This window comes from Erythrolamprus reginae, chromosome 2, assembly GCF_031021105.1.
Source record: "Erythrolamprus reginae isolate rEryReg1 chromosome 2, rEryReg1.hap1, whole genome shotgun sequence".
Lineage (NCBI taxonomy): Eukaryota > Metazoa > Chordata > Lepidosauria > Squamata > Dipsadidae > Erythrolamprus > Erythrolamprus reginae.
This window is the reverse complement of record NC_091951.1, coordinates 288,833,123-288,854,043: the sequence shown is the minus strand read 5'-3', so window position 1 is coordinate 288,854,043 and position 20,921 is coordinate 288,833,123. Positions and strand designations below refer to the sequence as shown.

Sequence of the window (20,921 nt, the reverse complement as noted above, 5' to 3'; positions counted from 1 at the left end):
TGCCTTCTTCACAAGCATATTAGCATTCATAGTCCATGAGATGTCCTCTGAGATATAAGTGCCCAGTAAAGTTCCTTTACTGTTGATAGTTTGGTCCTAAAAAGCAGTTACTCTCCACCCTTCAGAATCTTAATTGTCCTTTGTAAGGACAATTATAGTTTTCAGGTTTACTTCTACCTTGAAGAAGATGAAACTTGTTTGACCTGCATGAACATTTAAGGATATGCTCAAAGCTAGTGCTGGCTATTAAGCTGAACAGAAAACGTCTTGTCTCTACTGCCCAGGGTTCTTCAGAAATTAGATATCTCTGACCCTTCTTCGTTTCAGATTGTTCTACAGTGAATATTTATAGTCACATTTTTCATCATTATGAATTTAGTACCCATGTCAAAGGCAATGGTGGTTACTCCTGTGGAACTACAATTCCCAACAATTCCAATCAATATAGCCAATGCAAGGGATGACAGAAATTGCAGTTCAGCAAACCTTCAGGACTATAAATGTCTTATCTTTATATTACAGAATAACATTATTACAACAGTGAATGTTGGTTAGCTCATAATCATCTGCAATATCTCCCTTTATACAGCATCTGTGGTAGAAACAGATTTGATTGAAACAAGTTAAATTCCTGCATTTGTAGAATAACAAATCAAATTTATAATAAATGAAGATGAATTAAAAAGTACTCGAAACTCCTATGCTTAAGGACCTGATTACAAGGAATATTGGCTATATAAATAATGCATCCCAAATCTTATTAGCTATTTATGTACTTCCCCTGCAAGTCTTGAAGCTGGTTTATTTGCACCATGGGCAGCATAGTCCTATTACATGCTGAAGTAGCTGTTTCTAAAATAATTAGACAAAGTGTATGTTTCTGTGTGTTTATGAAAGGTAACAAAGCTAAAGTATTTCAATCTGAAATTTTAGAGCTGCTAGAAAGCCACAGCTCCTCCTCAATCAATTTGGAGTCCAGTCCGGTGCTCAGACTTGTATATGCTTCACTTGGCATAAAATTATTCAAGGTCGGCATTACAGCCTCATCATTTTCCTGTCAGATGACAGATGAGGCTGACGGCCCATGCTTCAGCTGTCACCAGAGCACCCAGGAAGAACTAGCAAGCAGCTAGAGTTCTATTTTCAAGACCAAATCTTACTGTCTTGCATGGTCTAACAGCACAGATGTTCAGCTACATTATCTTCACATGCTTGTTCTACATTGGCGAAGACAGGGATTGCCACCTGTTCAGGAGAACAATATCATATCCTCTTTCTCCCAAAATAAGACATCCCCTGATAATAAGCTCAATCGGGATTTTGAGTGCATGGCAATAAGGCCAAGCACTTATTTCAGGGTTCAAAGAAATATTAAGACAGGGTCTTATTTTCAAGGAAACACAGTAACATTTTGGCATAAAAACCAACGTTTTAAAATCTTGAAAATTGAAAATGTGCAAGATTGTGGTGATCTCTCTACTGATATATGATTTCTCATATGAAAATTCAAAAGTTCTCATGCAAGACCAGGAATATTTACGAGGTTTGACTTTTCTTTTCAAATCAAACTTTGAAAAAAATGAGGGTTTCAAAATTGTCTCTGTCTTCAACCAATGATATCTTCTTAAACAAAATTCAGTTCTGGAGAACAGGTAGCGGAAATTTTGAGTAGTTCGGAGAACCGGCAAATACCACAGTATCCTTCCCCTGGAGTGGGGTTGGAATGGAGATTTTGCAGTATCCTTCCTCTGTAAACGCATACGAAGCAATGGCCACAGAACCGGTAGGGAAAAATTTTGAATTTCATCCCTGGACAAACTATTCCTTCACAGACTCATTATATAATACAGAAAGGTCAATTCAATTCAATTCAATTTATTAGATTTCTATGCCGCCCCTCTCCGAAGACTCACATATAGTACAACACCACTCAAAGGACATGGTCAGATGCAAAAAGTGGACAAGACTGAAGAGGGCACTTTCAAAAGCATAAGTTGTCATCCAGGAAAATTATGCATTTCAAAGGGCTTTAAGTTATATATTCAGGGCTATAGAGGACATAAAATATTGTCATTTTGCATAAGGCACTTGCAATTTTGCATACATCATTATAAGAAGTGCTAAAAATTATAAGTTTCAAATCCAACTACACACAAGAACCTATATGTGGATGTGAAATAATTTCATCACATATTTAGTTTAATTCAGGGATCAGTCTTGTCATCAGAACTCTGTGGGGACTTCCAGGAATAAATGGAAATTTAAATTTAAAGGTTGCAACAGAATGAAAGTCAGCAAGAAGAACTGCTCTTCATAATTCTTCTCCAGACAAAGAGAGGACTTGAGACTGCCCACAATTGTTCCAGACGGTTGCTCTTCCTCCTGCAAGATAGTGGTCTCCAGTGGGGTTAGAGCTTTGAGAAATGAGGAAATAGCCATGTTGCTCAAATCATGATTAGTGTCTTTAAAAGAACACTGGCTTCACATACTTCCTTTTCTAAGGAAGTGGAGGATATTTGTGACAGGAACGCAGAAGTTAATTTTAAAGGTTTAGACTGTTTAAAAAAATATATGGAAAGGATTTACAGACAAAACAGACTGATCTGGAAATGGTTTTAAAAATAACAGGCTGAAAGAATGATATCAAAAAGATGCTACAGTGGATATACACATGAAACTAGCTGAAATTTTAATAATAAAAATAGCAAACCAGAAGTCTGACTTAGATAACTTTCTTATACTGGACTTACAAAAGAGATTTTGAAGAATTTTGTGAGATGGGATAAAGAAAAAACGAAATCAAGTTCTATGATAATATTTAAAGATATTAAAGCAGTGCTTCTCAATCTTGGAACCCTGAGAATGTATGGATTTCAACTCCAAGAATGCCCCAGCTAGATGCTCTCTGAAGAATTGAAGTTCACACATCTTCAAGTTGTCACGGTTGAGAAATGCTGGGTTAAAGTTTAAGATGGTTAAAAATAGAAGAAAGAAATATAAAGTGTGTTTATGTGAGCAAGGTTAAAGTAGACATGTTATCTGTTAACTCTTGATGGATTTTTTTGCTGAAAAGGACTGAACAACAGAGGCTTAAAGTCAGACAAGGAGACCCAATGTTATTGGTAGCATCACATTGCAATGAACAAGGACATAGATTCAATTTTGCAGCTATTAAGATTGTTGGCTGAGCAGGTACAAAGGTAGCCAGGGAAATGACTAAAGCCTGGGAAACAGGCCCCTTGTCATTCAACAGAGTACTGATTCATCACCAGCTTATCCGGTACTTAGGAGCTGAAGGCTTGGTAGCTAAAAGAAACAACAGCCATCTAAATAGAATAGAAAGCATACATCCCATTAGAGACAAGTTCCCAGAGGATGGGCTCCAGCATGAGTCCGAAACCTCAGAAAACTAAACCCCTGGTCCCAGTGACAGAACCAGATTGGATTCTGGAACATCATCTTGGGACTTGTATATTTGCCTTCATTAGCTTTAAGAATCTGTTTATAGATAAGAGATGAGACATGGGAAGAAGATTTCATTTGTTGTATTTTAAGAGAGAATGATAAGTTACTAAAATTGTAAAATTATATAAAATTGTGGTGATGAAGGGATAAGTCGTTTCTTTATATATATATTTTCTTTAGTATATTTTTATTTGTTCCTTCTTTTTAAAGTTTCTTTATATATTTCTCCTTTCTGAACTTTCTACTCTTTCTTACTATTCTTTTTAGCTTGTATTAGTTATCATTTTAATTGTAATATTTAATTAAATTACTATTAATATAAACAGAACTATGCAAATAGACTTATCAATTATAATATTTTTCCATTCAATATTAGTTGCGATTGGCTGGAGCATCCACATGTGGGTATTGACTTCTCGTTGCTAGGAGACTGAGTTATAAGAATTTTCTGGTCACGCCCCTCTGCTTAGCTGGCTTCTTCAGTTTTTTACGACTCAGTTAAGCAAGGAGACGTGATCCCAATCAGCCCCAGTTAATTGAAGTCAATAGTCACTGTGTGCTTGCATTTTATCTTCCTTTTCCACCTTTTCCTCTGATCTTCAGTGAGGAGCAGGCAAAGATCATAGAATAGCAGCTTCTGCTGCATAATCAGACCCACAGCTGCCGGTGAGTTAGCGGTCTTGTTCTAGTTCCTAGAACAGCCATTTCCACCTTCCCTGCTTGATTTCTTGTTCAACCTGGGAAGCTATCTCTTCTTCATAGGGTGATCCAGAACATGCAGAGGTTCTCCTCATCGCCTCGCACTGGCCCAGACACTGGTGGTCAGCCTCTAGGTGTCCAGGTTGTGAAAGATTCCAGATGACAGGAACTTTCTGAGCCAGGGGACAGTGGTGCATCCAGACCCCCAATGGCTGCAACTGACCGTCTGGCCTTTGAGTGGGAGATCATGAGGAGAGAATTCCTGCCTGATGACATAATCAAGACCATCCAAGCATCTAGGCATTCTTCTATGACCCACAGTTATGATGCCACTTGGTTGGCATTTGCCACGGTGAAATTCAAGGACCCGGTAGACGCTTCAGTCAGGCCGGTCCTTGAATTTCTGCAGGCAAGGCTGATTAAGGGGTTGGTTCCCAATACTCTCCATCAACAGGTAACAGCCTTGGCCACAGTTTTGGTCAGACCCATGGTCAACACCCCTAAATTAAAAGCTACCTGAGGGGGGGGAAGACAATCTTAAACATCCCAGGGTTCAGGATTTTCCTTCTTGGTATTTACCTTTAGTTCTTCAGGTGCTCACCAGTTGTCATTCCCCCCCCTTTGAGCCCCTCAGGTCTACCAGTTTAAGACTGTTTTCCTAGTGGAAATCACATCTGCCAGGAGGATATCCAAATTGCCAGGATCTTTATATTTTTCACACTGACTGACTTGTACTGCAGTTGGACCCTTCCTTTCTTTCCAAGATCCACTCCTGGTTTCATAGAACCCAGAAAATTATTCTGCAGAACTTCTGTCCTAACACAACCCATTCACAGGACTGTCGCTGGCACACCTTGGACATTTGGAGGGCCCTCCCTAGGTTCATACCAACATATCAAGTCCTTCTGATGACCAGAAGCCTTCTTTGTTAGTTATCAATCTTCTTCCATGGGTAGGAAGGTTATCCCATCTTCCATTAGACATTGGTTGAGGACCTGTATTGCTATGGCCTATCTGTTGAGTGCTACTCCTACACCAGGTCATATTACTGCCCACTTTACCAGGAGAGTAACCACCTCGGCTGCTTGGTCCACTCAGGCTTCTATCCTGATCATTCCCCTCTCCGTTTGTGCGTCATTATAAGATTGATGTTTATGCTTCTGCTAAGGCTCCTTTTGGCAGGAGAGTCCTTGAACAGGTTATTTCCACCCTGTCCACCTTGGTCTGGGAGGTTTCCTATCCACAGGGGACTTATTGGTGGTGCAGTGGTTAGAGTTGCAGTACTGCAGGCTACTTCTGCTGATCACCGGCTGCCAGCAGTTTGGCAGATCAAATCTCACTAGGCTCAAGGTTGACTCAGCCGTCCATCCTTCCAAGGTCAGTAAAATGAGGACCCAGATTGTTAGGGGCAATAGGCTTCTCTCTGTAAAACTGCTTAGAGAGAGCTATAAAGCACTGTGAAACGGTATATAAGTCTAAATACTATAGCTATTGAGTATGTCCCACATATGGATGCTCTAGCCAATCGCAACAGAGAATGAACATTGGTGTTTGCCTGATATGTCCCTACCAGTTGCTTGACTGAAGCATCCACTCCTTCCCGAGTTAGTTGTTGGGCAATCCTGGATCCGGGGTGGTTGTCTTGGTTCATTGGTACTTTCCTTGCCTGTTAACCTTCATCGCAAAAACTGAAGAACCAGCTAAGCAGAAGGTGTGACCACAAAATTCTTACGACTCAATCTCTTAGCCACAGAAGTCAATACCCACATGTGGATGTTCCAGCCACACAACTAGAAGGAACATATCAGGTAAGCATCAACGTTCATTTTCCTACAATAGCTGTGTCTAATTCTCAGGGATTGCTTGCAGTCCTTGAGGTTTTCTTAGCAAGGTTTCCCAAAAGCGGTTTGACATTACCTACTTCCTAGGGCTGAGAGAGAGAATGGCTAAAGATCATCCAGTTGGATTTGTACTTAAGGTGGGACAATAATTCCTGGTCTCCTGATTCCTAGCCTGATGCCTTAACCACTACACCAAACTGGCTCTCATCCATTATAGTAGCAATTAATTAAACTAAGATCTTAACGATACTCAAAGTATGCATGTTATATTAATAAGGGAAATCTCAAATTGGGCATAAATGAACTTTTCTCCTGTTGCTTCTTATACTTAAAATCTGCAAAGAAAATATTTTAATTCTGAAGCAATTACTGTGGAGGTGAGCACTCAAAAGCCAGGGTTCAGACCAAGATATGTTATTTTTGAATTAATGACCATACTACACAATCCTCTGAGTACTTGCTCAAGACCTTTTCCAGATGCTGTAATTTTCCTCAAAAGGCTTTTCAGCTAAGGCTGAATTAACCAAATTCCATTATCGCAGCAGGCACTTCACCGGCTATTGTAGGGAACTGCTATTCACTACAATAGCACTTAAAAACAGTAGATGTATTTCCTGGAAAATTAATTATTAAATAATCACTCTTCCAAGAAATAACTCTGCTGCACCTGTTTTGCTTTAAGCACACTACTGTGCTAGAGAGTGACAAGTAGGAACGGTGTGGGGATGTCACAGACATTTACCAAGTTCTTCTATTATGACATTCTTTATGTCCTTTAAAAAAATGCTTGAACTTGCCTTTGTCCCCCTCCCTTAAGGCTTTTACAATTCATGTGGGCAGCAAAATTTTTTAAATACATAATAAATGGCTGCTACGTGCAATAATGTCCTGCTGATCAGGGACATCATTTTTTAATCGCTAATGCAAACAAAAAGCCAGAAAACTCAGGAAAATGTCCCCCCACTGTCACGCCAATGAGGGCACGCTCTTTCGATTTAAAAAGTCATGCAGAGGGTTTTTTTTAAGGTTCTGCTAGAGAAACAGTACTCTTAAGACAGAAAACCCGTATCCCGTGTTCCTTTGATTCCAGAATGCTTGGCATCAAGCATCCCCATTCTTAATTCTCACAAAGTACAAGGAAGTTCTGTCTCATTCAGACTCAGCTCTATCGCTGTGCTTTGGATTACCAGTTGGGTAGGAATGCCTGGGCAGCAGCATTTCATTAATCAGTTAAAAAATCTGATGGAGAAATGCTGTGCAACATTTCCATTAATTAGATAACACTTAATTGCTTCTCAGCCTCAAAACAATCCGGGCAAACCAACCCGTCACAGAAGCGTATCATTAAAATCAATTTGGCAGGAAACAACTGCAACAATGGAACTTGATTTGGCAGGATGTTAGCCTTTAGTTTTATATTTTTTAAAAAAACAAACCCCGAAACATTCATCCCAAGGTGACGTTTCTATGCGCCTTTACTTAGAATCAAATGCGGTTGACAATCGGATTCCGCCCTTTACCATTTCCAATAATGAACGTTTACGATTAGAAAGCAGGCGCTTGCGTTTTTATTTTTATTTGCTATGTTTGCCTGGATTTGTCAGCAGTAGCTGGAGTGTGTTTTAACAGATGGGCCGCGTAGCAAACTGCAGGCTGTAAACCAGGGAGCTGGCTGGAATCCGCACTGAGCAACACTGAACGGAATGCTCATAAAGTTCACGGACACAGGCAGACTCAGACTTGTACACAATTCCAGAGAAGAGAACACACACATAGTACACACACAGTGGCCAATCTCTCTCCACCCTCGCCCCCCTCCACCAACCCCAGGGGAAGTTCAAGACTTGGCATTCGGAACTGCATTCTTGTTGCACACATTATGGCCCATCATTTGGCATAAACAAAGGAAGGCAACCCAGAATACTACATCCATATCATTCATCTCTCCGGAGGCACTTTACATGCACTCATACAAAGAAGCAAGCAAGGGATACACAAAACTTAACTACCTGACAAGCACGGACAACATTTGTTGTCAACATTTTAAGCATTTGCACATGGGGGGTGGGGAAGTCCAAATGCAACTACCCAAAAGGGAAGAAAGAACAAAATAAGCTGTAGAAATAAAGGGCAGTTCCTTTCCTCCTTCCCCCACTCTATCCCCCCCCCAGTCTCTCCCCCCCCTCCATTATTCTTGACAGTTGCTATTCTAGGACAAGAAGGAAAAGACAGATCAAGGTGGGGTGACATTTTAGCTCAGGCTATTTAGCTTCTGTCAGCTTGTTTTTGCAACTAAATTGTTGCCATGGGAAGGGTTATATTTGTATACACAAGGGCATGCCCGCTGTTAATCTATAGGTGGGTGCACCATGTAAGAAAAAATGCACAGACTTGCATGTAGAACACAACATTTCCATCGCATCTGTCAGTTTTAGCAGCTTTCCTATTCATCTGCATTTTTTTTCCTTTTAGGCAAGACAATTATCCAATTGCAGTCAGAAACATTCACAGTGCCTGGTCAATCCTCCCTCACCTATTTACCCCTCCCACTCACAGACTCGACCCTAAATATTAGGATGATCATTATTGCAAAGTGGGAAGAGAAGTCACTTTTTTTGGGGGGGGGGGAAAGTTTTCATCTTTTGGATCCTACCCACTTGTAACTAATATTATTTATTTTCTCCACTGTCCCCCAGTCTACTATTTGTATATTAACATGCCAGGGGGGGAAAAAACTAAATCACACCAGGTGTTGTTGTATTTTGGTCAGATAAAGAGAATCCAGAAAGTAATGGGGGTCTTCCTCCTCGAATAGCAATCTTTATTTATTTTATTTCATTTTATGTATACTGAGAGCATATGCACCAAAGACAAATCCCTTGTGTGTACAATTATATTTGGCCAATAAAGTATTCTATTCTATTCTATTCTATTCAGTTCAATTTGTCTGCCACCCAAGGACTTTCCCCATTATTATTACCTCACGGAGCCAACTGACACTGTTTATAGGTGGAGAATAAGTTGTAAGAACAGTTAAGCACCCCAAATTTGGCGGAGGCAGCGCAAACTCCGCGCTCTGAGCAATTTGAACCCCGAGCCTTCCAGCCCAGTGAGACCGACCGCCTAAGCCGAAAGAAACCTGATTGCGGGGACTCACCCTCCTCCGGCGGTCGCACACCCCCTGGTCATTCCTCGGGAAGGGTCCCCGCTCTCAAGCCGCCGGGTCTCCCGCTTTGGGGGCAAGCCGCCTCAACTCGCCCAAGCCGGCTGGAAGGATAGGGGATCCCGACACGCAGGGGCGTCTCTCTCGCCCAGCCCCTGACAATTCATTGACCTCTCCGCCAGCGCGGCCAAGCAGCGCCAGCAGAGGGAAGACCGCGGAGGGGGGGGGAAAGGGGCGGGGCAGACTCCGCAGAGTGGCAGCCGCCGATTTCTGCTCGCCCGGCTGGGAGCATTTGGACTGGACGAGCTTAGAAGGAGAGCGGGAGGACAGCTGGCCGTTGGGAGGAAGGGGACCCCTAGTGGACAGTGGGCGGAAGCGCACCTTGGGATAAGCCAACGGGCCGAGCGTCAGGTAGAAAAAGCGCGATGCGCGGCGGAGGCTTCGTCCCCTCAATGCATTCGCTGGAAGGTTGCCGTTTCTCACCGCCTCTTCCCAGGCTTGCAAGGGCAAATATTCCTTTGGCGGAGTACTGGGTGTGTGGCGTCGCCACTCCGGAACTGAACTCCCCCCCCCAATGGACTAGTATTTATTTGTTTGTTTGTTTGTTTATTCATTCATATATTAATTCATTCATTTATTTGTCATACAAATATAGTATTGTATTGTAGTATGTTTAACATAATATAAGTATAAAGTAGAGATAGAAAAGATAAAAAGACATTAGGACAGGAACGGTAGGCACAAAGGTGCACTTATGCACGAAGTTTTGGCTTGGTTCCCTCGAGTTTCTCTCCCCCCCCCTTTATTTATGTTTTAAAGTACAGTATTGATTCATTAGGAATATGGTTGTGGATTTATTTATTTTTTGTGTCCCTATGTATGGGTGTCTCAGTTTTGAAGCCATTAAATAGCTGGCTGGATGCAAAAGGATTTGCTGCAGTTTAATTTTTTTTAAAAATAAAATAAAAGTTGATCTGCATTTTAAGAAGTGGCTTAAAATGCAAAACAGAGACTTCAAGAAAATGAGCTGGATGCAGAAGGGTCTGCTGTAGTTTATTTTTTAAAAAAAAAAAAACAAGTTGATCTGCATTTTAAGAAGTGGCTTAAAATGCAAAACAGAGACCTCCAGAAAACAAGAAGTTCCCATATATTTCTGAAGATGGTGTAATGACTACAGATTGCTTAGCTAAGGGTCAATGACTTCTTCCAGATCTTCATTGGGCTCAGTATCTTAATTATGGTTGGTTTTTAACTGATTTTTCTAAAAAGCTAAATCAAGACCTGGTTGCTAGTTTATAAATAGAAGCAAATTTTCCCATAGGAATCAATGTAAAACCAAATAATGCATGCATACCCATTAGGAAAGAAATAAAAGCTCGGAATTTGGGTGGGTGGAAGAGGAGGAAGAAGAGGAGGAGGACAGTCGTTGCCAAAGGAAGAAGGTGAGGTGAGGGGAATTTAAAAAAGTGCAAAACTTTAAGGCTTAAAAGGAAACAAAGAGGGACTCTGAGGCAGCGAGGAGGAGCACGCACCTCCCATACACCAGGCGCAAGGCTGCCTCCCATACACTGCGCCGGAGAGAGAAACCCAGGAGGAATGGCAGGAAACTGGCCGGGCCTTCGTGCCGCTCTCAAATTTCCTGGGAAATTTTTCCGGGCTCGGATTCTTAAGTAGAAAATGGTTCTTGAGAAGAGGCAAAAAAATCTTGAACACCCGGTTCTTATCTAGAAAAGTTCTTAAGTAGAGGCGTTCTTTGGTAGAGGTACCACTGTACTTGGAGAGAACAATACAAAATCTCAAGGCTATAAATAAACTAAACTATAAGAGCCAAACATACACCTTGGAAGAACAATAGCAGTCCATAGCCATGTTGCTGCCAAAAATACTACCTAGATTTAATTTTTGTCCTATTTAACTGTTCATTAACCACTTTTTGATCCTTAAAATTAGCCTCCACCATAGGAGTCTTCATCAAAAACTTTTTGCAAGTGCAAGAAAAATGTTACAAAACCATTGAGGATCTCAAAAAACCAACAAGTTTATGAAATAGAACTTACCCCTGAAGAATTAGTTTTGCTTTTTCTTCAACCAGATTGTTTGCTTACCTTTCTTCACACATCTATGTAAAACAAGCTACTGGTGTAAACAAGCTTTCTGGTCACCCTCTTGTCTGTTTCTGCGTAGTCACTGAAGCTACAGTAATTCTGCAGGTGATATGTCCAGCTATGTTCCGTTTATGTGTATCAGTCTGCATTGATTTAAGGAAACTGACATTGAGGAAATACAGTTGCATGCAAAAATGGTCAAATTTATGTTGCAATGAACCCCTAAGTGAATACAAGCTTGTACAACCTCATCCAGGACACAAAAGTAAACACAGCCTCTTTCTGTACTTTCAGGACAGGCAACATTGTGGGCAATTGTTTAGAGATACAAAATTTAAAAAATAGTGAATAGAGCATATTTCAAGAATTCCATGTAACTTCCTAATAGTGTTTCTTGCTGTTGAAATTGTTATCTGGAAGAATATGCACACATATACCAATATTTTCCCTGCTTTGTAAGAATGAACTATCTTTATTTTCAAATGTTGAGACAGCTGTTTAGGATGGTGCTGCAAGTTGATAGAATAAAAATCACAACCTGAGAATTCAGAAATGTCAGTGTTTTGTCATCTGTGGGATTGTCTTCCTCTGACTAATTTTAAGCCTAATGAGTCAATCACACTTTGGAGCTTTATCAACAACTCTATTGTAAAAAATAAAAATGTATTGAATCACCTGGAGGGATATTTGTATGTTTGCATCTGCCAAATTTACTAATTCATTTTTACACACCTACACATAAATACTAATTATGCATTTAAATTGCATGCCAATTTTATATTTGACTTTGTGCCCTGTAGAGTCTATACAGCTTCTATTCCCTTAAGGATTAATTGAGACCTTTAATCTGACCGCCAGTTTTGTATGTAATTTGGTGTACATTTTATAAATTTAGTTTGTATAGTTGTCTCTTACACCCAAAGTGATTCTGGGCAGCATACTATAAAGTGTGTGTGTGTCATCATCATCATTTATCATTGTCTATCCATTGCAGAATGAAGGTCTCTTCCGCATATTTCCAACCAATATGCTTCTGAGCTTTCTTTTGCCAATTGGGCCCCCAATGTTTGCTGATGTTGTAGCTCCATCTTGTTTTAGGTCTATTTCGTGGACACTTTTTATCAAGTGGGTCCATTCTATGACTGCCTTTGTCCACTTGCCACCAGTTCTTCTTGCTATGTGACCAACCCATTTCCATTCTTTTACTCTCTTAATGGTATCTGTATTTTTCTTTCTTCTCCAATCCATGTGCTAGTTTTTCTATCTTTGTCTTGTAATGCCAATCTTCTAACTTTTTATAGCTCTTTGCACCACTTGTACTGTACCTTTCGTATCGATTGTGAGATTAGTGTCCAGGTTTCGCTGACATATGTTAGAACAGGTGGCAACACACACCGATCGAAAACTTCTCTTCAGGTATGGGGAGAGTTGTGCATCAAGTGTTTGTGTATTGCTCTAAAAAAATTGCAGGTTTCTTATGGAAATTACTACAATACTAAACTCTATTTTCAAAGAATACTCTGTATCAGTGATGGTGAAACTTTTTTCTTCGGGTGCTGAAAGAGCGTGGACATATACTATCACACATGCCCACACCCCTAATTCAATGCTTGGGAAGGACAAAAACAGCTCCCCCCTGAAGGCCCTTTGGAAGCCAAAAATGCCCTCCCAGAGCCTCTGTGTGAGCTAAAAATCAGCTGGCCGGTACACACATGCATGTTGGAGCTGAGCTAGGGCAACAGCTCCCATGAGAGCAGATACGGCTGTGTGCCACCTGTGGCACCCATGCCATAGGTTCGCCATCACTGCCCTATATCTTCACTACAGAAAATCAGATCAATAAAACACCTGCATATAAGCATACTACAGGCTGTGTTCTCAACATGTCCTTTGTGTACATGACTGAGTTGCACATGGCTAATAATTCTTCTAGTACTCAGAATTCTCAGTGAAATGGCATTTGAGAGGACAAATACTATATATTAACAAACCATAGCACTAATTTCATGTTAAGATGGGAAGACTGTTTCCTCTTCTGGAGATGGCATTCCCTGACTGTAATGCAAATACCCAAAGCTGATTAAAAGCTGCAGTAGTAGTTAATATGCTGTGCCAGGGGTGTTCAACAGGCAGCCCACGGGCCAGATGTGTCAGTTGCAGTCCACACCCACCCCACTTCCGCGAAGGGGGAAAATGTCATGGAATGTCATGTGACGGCAACACGACACATGTTTGACACCCATGCACTAGACAATACATATTGTATATCCATAGGCTGCAGCTGTATTAACAGAAAGGGTAGGCTCCATTAAACCAAAGCTGAGTTCACTAAGGACATAGCTACTCTTTTTTGTGCTGAGCTCAGCCTAAGTTTTCCGTTCTAGCCGCAGTAAAGAGGATATTTCACAATGCAGACCACTTATGAAGATGAATGAGTTCACAACTTTACTAATTTAAACTGTTGTAATAAACTAACACAATAATTAGAGGAACTAGGAGCATTAAAGCATTGGGATAAGAGGGAAAAAGCCTTAAAGAGCAAGAAGGGGAAATACAAAAGGGTTTTGTATATACAGAAGGGTCAGGGCCAAAGTTTCTACAAGACCACCTTCTACCGCATACCTCCCAGGGACTGGTTAAATTCCACAGGGTTGGTTTTCTTCGGGTCACGTCAGCTACAGTGTTGGCTGGCGGGTCCATGGGGGAAAAACTTTTCTGTGGTTGCCCTGACTCTCTGGAATTAGCTACCTCCCGAGATCTGCATTGCCCGCACCTTATTGGCCTTCTGGAAAGCCATAAAGTCCTGGCTTTTCCAACCAGCCTGGGGCCATTGACCTTGGGGAGGGGGGCTATTAGCAAGGTCAGCGCATGAATGTACGGATGGTTGCCATGATTTTTAATTGAAATGTTTTTATATTGATCCATGTCTATTTTTGTTGTGAGGCCCCCTGAGTCCCTAGGGAATTGGATGGCATAGGAATAAATAAATAAACAAACAAACAAATAGCAGCATTTTGTCATTACTAAAGATCTTTACCAAAAGCCAACAATTAAATTCCCGACTGAAATATTTAATTTTTAGTGTTAATTGCCTTTTAAAGATACTCAAGTCTGTTGGGAAAACAAGGATTCTTTCAGTAGTTCCTTTGGAACGCAAATTAGAAAAAGCCTTCAATCAGTTTAAGCTAGCCAGAGACTCAGTTGGAGTACTGCTGTGTACAGCATCAAGGCTTTATATAAAGTGCACTTATACTGATTATGACAACCTCTCTGCTTGTTGTGTCTATTAAATTTCCATGGGAGTAAAAGCAAAACACATCAGAGGCTATCACACACTGCTGTAGGCTTTTACCTCTTGGATCCACTTCTATGTATATTTAATGAGGCATCATTAACTAATAAGCCTCTAATGAAAGACCAATTATGAGGAAACAGAGATCACAGAACTGGAAAAGACTCTGAAGATAATCCATTTCAACGATCCACCTATTTGTCTTTTTTCCAATAAGTGGTACCTCAAGATACGAACCCCTCGTCTTACGAACAACCCGAGATACGAACCCGGGGTTCTTAAAATTTTCGCCTCTTCTTACGAACTTTTTTCATGTTACGAACCCCAAACCCGAACTTCCGGGTTCGGCGTTCGCCCGGCTGTCACCTTTTAAAACAGCCGGGGGGCTTCACAGCAGCCTCCCGAAGCCGAAGCCGGATGTTCGGGTTTGGCGTTCGGCTTCGGGAGGCTTCTGGGAAGCCCCCCGGCTGTTTTAAAAGATGACAGCCGGGCGGCGGGGCTTCTCGGCGGCGGTGGCAGGTTGGTAAGACGGAAAACGTTCGGGTTCGGGAGCCCACTTTGGGTTTTTGTCTGGGAGGGAGGGCAGGAGGTCCGGCGCTGGGGGAGGGAGTCAGGAAGGTCCTCCTGCTCCTCCCCCCAGCAAAAAACCACAAAGACGGTCTGCCGCCGCATGACAGGCAGGGCGGAGCAGCCTGGAGCAAAGGGAGTCTGAAACCGCCGGCGGCTTCAGCTTCCCATTGCTCCGCGGGCGGCGGCAGACCGCCTTTGTATTTTTGGCTGGGGGGGGAGCAGGAGGCGCAGGATCAGGCCGGCGGCGGGCGTGAGGCGAGGCAGCAGGTCTGCATCCTGGGCGGGTGGGCGGCGGGCGAGGAGGCGCGGCCGAGCGAGACGGGGAGGGCAGCAACTGGGGGCGGCGGCGGGGGCGGCGATGCTGTGTCCGACTCGGGGCTGGTGGCTCCCGACGCAGCGGGCAACATTGTCGGCTGCTCTGGGCCGCTCCCGGAAGCGGCCATGGGAGGGCGAGCTGCCTCAGGGAGGAGGAGGATTGGGCAGGACCAGGTGGGGGCTGGAATTTCTCCGCTGGGAAGAAGCGGCGATGGATCCTCCGTCTACGTCTGTCGGCTGCCCCGGGCCACGGGGGCGAGGATGAAAGGGCGGAAGGCATGCTCGGCTCTGCCGCTCCAGCCCCTTTCGATCGGCGCGGGAGGCAGGAGAGGACCAGGCGACCGGAGAAGCAGCGCCCCTCGCCCCTGTGGCCCGGAGCAGCCGACAGAGGTAGACGGATGATCCATCGCCGCTTCTTCCCAGTGGAGAAATTCCAGCCCCCACCTGGTCCCGCCCGATCCTCCTCCCTGAGGCAGCTCGCCCTCCCATGGCCGCTTCCTCCACCCTCCATCGCAAGCCCTCGCCACCGCAGCCAACGCGCGCTGCGATCTTCAAGCCCGGCTCCCGGGCCAAGCGGCTGCCTTCCGTCACTGAGCCTGGCTCGCCCGGAAGATCGTAGCGCGCGTTGGCTGTGCCGGCGAGGGAAGCCAAGCCGGCAGCAACGTCGTCGCCGCTGCAGCCAACGCACGCTACGATCTTCTGGGCGAGCCAGGCTCAGTGATGGAAGGCAGCCGCTTGGCCCAGGATGCTGGGCCGAAAGGAGCCGGGCTTGATCCGCTGAGCCTGGCCGGCTTGGCTTCCCTCGCCGGCGCAGGCAACACGCGCTGCCATCTTCCGGGCGAGCCAGGCTCAGTGATGGAAAGCAGCCGCTTGGCCCGGCATGCTGGGCCGAAAGGAGCCGGGCTTGATCCGCTGAGCCTGGCTGGCCCGGAAGATGGCAGCGCGTGATGCCTGCGCCGGCGAGGGAAGCCAAGCCGGCCAGGCTCAGCGGATCAAGCCCGGCTCCTTTCGGCCCAGCATCCCGGGCCAAGCGGCTGCCTTCCGTCACTGAGCCTGGCTCACCCGGAAGATCGTAGCGCGCGTTGGCTGCGGTGGCGGTGACGTTGCTGCCGGCTTGGCTTCCCTCGCCGGCGCAGCCAACCCGCACTACAATCTTCCGGGCGAGCCAGGCTCAGTGACGGAAGGCAGCCGCTTGGCCCGGGATGCTGGGCCGAAAGGAGCCGAGCTTGATCCGCTGAGCTGATGTTCCCCGGTGCGTCAGGCGCCGCCAGCCCCGAGTCGGACGCACCCTCGCCGCTGCGCCCAGCCGCTGCCCGCCCCGTCCTAGCCGGAGCCTGAGCCGGTCGGTCGCGCCTCCTCACCTGCCCGCCCTCCCAGGATGCAAACATGAAAAATGTGGAGGTTGGTGAACAAAGGCCAGAACTTTCGGCTTCTGGGTGGACGGGAGGAGCTAAGCGGTGGGAGGAATCAATGCCGCTGGGCTGGTAACATCTCCCCAATGTAAAAAGCCGCTGGGCTGGCTTAGCTCCCCCTTTCCAGCCCGAGGCCGAAAGAAAAACGCGGAGGCTGCAGGAGTCGGGATGTGTGGAAGAGGTCCACTGGAGAACTGGGGGGATCCCAGCCCACGCCTGCTGCTTGCTCTCCCGGAAAGACCCTAGCCCACACCTTCGGGAGCTTCCCAGCCGGGTCCCTTCCATGGGGCAGTGGCCACGGCTCCCCCCAGTTCTCCCGCTGACCCTTTCCACACACGCACACCATCCCCACCCTCCGTGCCGCCGGTTGGCTGTCATCTTCTAAAGAAGCAAGAGGAGGAGCTGGGCACCGGTGGTGGTGGAGGAAGGCGCCCAGCTCCTCCTCCTCTTCTTGCTTCTTTAGAAGATGACAGCCGGCCGGCGGCGCGGAGAATGTGGCTCGGAGGCTGGGAGGGAGACGGAATACAGGAGGAGGAGGAGGAGGGAGGCCAGGAGGGAGAGGGGGAAGGAGGGAGGGAGGAAATAAGAGAAGACGCACGTACAAACCGCCCGTGCGTTTCCCTCCCTTCCCTTCCAGTCATTGCAAGCCGGACAGTAACTGTTGACTTTTCCGTGAATCCACCCATGAGGCTCCCTCCGGGCAGCCTGTGCTGTCTCCCCCCGTCTCCCCCCCTCCACCCACACCCGAACAAAATCCGAATGCCAGCGAAAATGAGGCAAAAGGGGTGAATTTTGGGCTTGCACGGATTAATCGCTTTTCCATTGATTCCTATGGGAAACTCTGTTTCGTGTTACGAACTTTTCACCTTACGAACCTCCTCCTTTCACCAATTAAGTTCGTATCATGAGGTATTACTGTATAGCCAAAAGGACTTTGGTCCAAATACTGTTACTTCTGGTACAGCATTTGAAATTTTTGATTGGCTTCCAGGAACAATCAGAAAAAAATGCAAGCATTCTCACAAAGAGTGGGCAGAGTGGATACGTTGTCCTTGACTTATGATCACAACTTATCCCACAATTTCTGTTGCTAAGCGAGACATTTGTTATGTGTGCTTTGTTTCATTTTGTGACCTTTCTTGTCAGGGCTGTAGGCCGCCCTGAGTCATGTGGAGAAGGGCAGCCTAAAAATTTTATAAATACTGGTAAATAAATAGTTAAGTGAATCTCTGCCATTGTTAAGTTAGTAACATGGTGGTTAAGTGAACCTGGATTCCCCATTGATTGCTTGTCAGAAAATTGCAAAAGAGGATCACACGACCCGGGACACTGCAACTCAGGGGTGAAATGTGAAAACTTTACCTACCAGTTCTGTGGCTGTGGCTTGGTGAGGGTTATGTGACCGGATGGGTGTGGCCAACTTGCTGTCACTCATCACTCACAGTTAGATCCAGGAGCTGCACATTCTGCCCTTCTGAAGCCCCCAATGCTTTGAGTTTCCCTCCTTCATCTGGCTTGACTGCTCAAGCAAACCAGATTATCTCAGGGACCGCCTACTGCCGCACGAATCTCAGCGACCAGTTAGGTCCCACAGAGTGGGCCTTCTCCGGGTCCCGTCAACTAAACAATGTCATTTGGCGGGACCCAGGGGAAGAGCTTTCTCTGTAACCAACTTCCCCCAGAGATTAGAATTGTCCCCACCCACCTTGCCTTTCGTAAGCTTCTTAAAACCCACCTCTGCCGCCAGGCATGGGGGGACTGAGATATTCTTTCCGCCTAGGCCTTCACAATTTTATGCATGGTATGTTTGTATGTATGTTTGGTTTTATAATAAGGGGTTTTTTTTAGTTGTTTTAGTATTGGATTTTTTACATGCTGTTTTTTATCACTGTTGTTAGCCGGCCCGAGTCTGCGGAGAGGGGCGGCATACAAATTCAATCAATCAATCAATCAATCAATCAACAAACAAACAAACAAACAAACAAACCTCCGAGCCTCCTCTTGCCATGCTCTCCATCCTGGAGGGTCGTGCATTCCTCCGCCAATCCTCTGTACAAAATGTCCATCCCATTTCTGCTAAGACAGAGTCACCCCTTGCAGGGTGATCCAAAGAGGGGACTGGGATACTGTAGGCAGCATTCCACCCATGCCAGCTCAAAACACTAGACAGAGTCTCAAAACAATTTTTTTTATCTAAAAGGAAAAGAGGTGGAGCTGCAAAGGTGTAGGACTATTCACATGGATCCACCTGGGTAAGCGGCGCCACCCTGCTTGAAGGGAAAGTTCTGTGATGGCACGGCCGGGCCTTCTCTGGCCCTTTCCCTGCACAAATGGCTGTCACCTCACCAGCTGTGGGCATCTTCCATTCCTCTCACTCTGTTTTTTTGCCAGCAGGAAGCAGGGCCATGGCTGAGCCTCTTTCTCCCAGAGCACCACTCTGCAAGCAGAGTTCCCGGAATGGTGCTGGTGGTCGAAGAGAGAAAGTGGGTGACCAGGTGGGAAGCCAGTGGGCTGCTTCAGAGCCCCAATCCTCGCGGAGCCAGCATGGGAGACACACTACCCTGACAGGCTCTCCTGCCTTCCACGTGGCCTTTTCTTTTCCTGCCTTTGCAAGCTGGCTACGGGGAAACAGGGAAGGCCGCACGGAAGGCAGAAAAGCATGTTGGGGCTGTGGAGAAGGAAATAGACTTCCCTGCCTGCCGTGTGGCCTTCTGCTTCTTTCACCCCACTGCCAGTGTCAGCCTTACCTTCTGTTGCTGCTGCTGTTGCTGCTGCTGCTGCTATGGGGCTGAGTCTGGCAGCGGCAAGAAACGGCAAATGGAAAAGGCCCAAAACAGCCAGAAAGTATTTATTTATTTACTTATTTATTTACTTATTTATTTACCGTACTTATTTACTTATTTATTTACTTACTTACTTATTTATTTACTTACTTACTTATTTACTTACTTACTTACTCACTCACTCAATTACTTATTTACTTACCTACTTATTTATTTATTTAATTTTTATGCCGCCCTTCTCCTTAGACTCAGGGCGGCTTACAATATGTTAGCAATAGCACTTTTTAACCGGGGCACTGTATTGCCCCCACAATCTGGGTCCTCATTTTACCCACCTTGGAAGGATGGAAGGCTGAGTCAACTTTGAGCCGGTGATGAGATTTGAACCGCTGACCTTCAGATCTACAGTCAGCTTCAGCGGCCTGCAGTACAGCACTCTACCTGCTGCGCCACCCCGGTAGATTACCCAGACCTGCTGCGAGCATGCACATCTCCCACAGCCCTCTTCCAGTGCAGCCTCACATCCTACCACATGTGCAGTCCCGGGACATAAGCTTGCAAATGGCAACCGCCGGGGGTGTGGCTAGCCAGCCATAATTGGCGCCTCGGTGACCAACCAGTGGGCATCACTATTGGTCTGCCTGAACCAGTCCACACTGGGAGCATATTATCCCTGCTGCAACTGTCACACATTTGAGGCAGTTGCCAGGTTTCCGAATTTTGATCATGTATCCATGGGGATGCTACAACATTAGTAAGTGTGAAAAATAGTCTTGAGTCAGTTTTTTCAGTGTTGTTGTAACATTCAGCAGTCACTAAACAAATGGTATGTTGAGGACCACTTGTGCTGTCCTTAAAATATAGGCAAGTCCTCTCAAGTTAAAACCTGAATTCCAAGCTAACAGAATAATTGAAATTTTGAAGTACAACATATTTAGAAGAAAAGGCTGTTTTATAACCTTAGCCTAAGGTTGAAATCTATTGTTAGTTATGCAAACTAATATCCAAGGAAAGTTATATAATGTTTAACAACAAATACAAGAATGGAAGTGAAATTGACAATAACCTTTCTTGGCTTCAGATTATTTTAATTATTTTAGGAGAAAGTTTTATGCTGACTCAATTTTACTAATACAATTGTATTTCGTTGTATAGTAATATAAAGTCTAAAGCATATGTGAAATGTGTTACAATTGAAAAATAACTCTAAAATGTGTGTTGTATTTACTGTTAGTGAAGAACATAGTAATATGAAATAAACATGTCATCAATATGA

At 44.8% G+C, this 20,921-nt stretch overlaps 1 protein-coding gene across 2 annotated transcripts in view; it reads right to left on the bottom strand.

The window, feature by feature from the left end:
• MARCHF3 (membrane associated ring-CH-type finger 3) overlaps positions 1-9,458 on the bottom strand; it is a 195,025-nt gene extending 185,567 nt beyond the window's left edge. The window contains exon 1 of one of the 2 annotated variants that reach the window (XM_070742845.1): positions 9,163-9,458. The gene's annotated coding sequence lies outside the window, so the exon portion shown is untranslated. The remainder of the gene's footprint in view (positions 1-9,162) is intronic. The other variant, XM_070742846.1, reaches the window with a different exon arrangement.
• Positions 9,459-20,921: the final 11,463 nt, after the last annotated feature.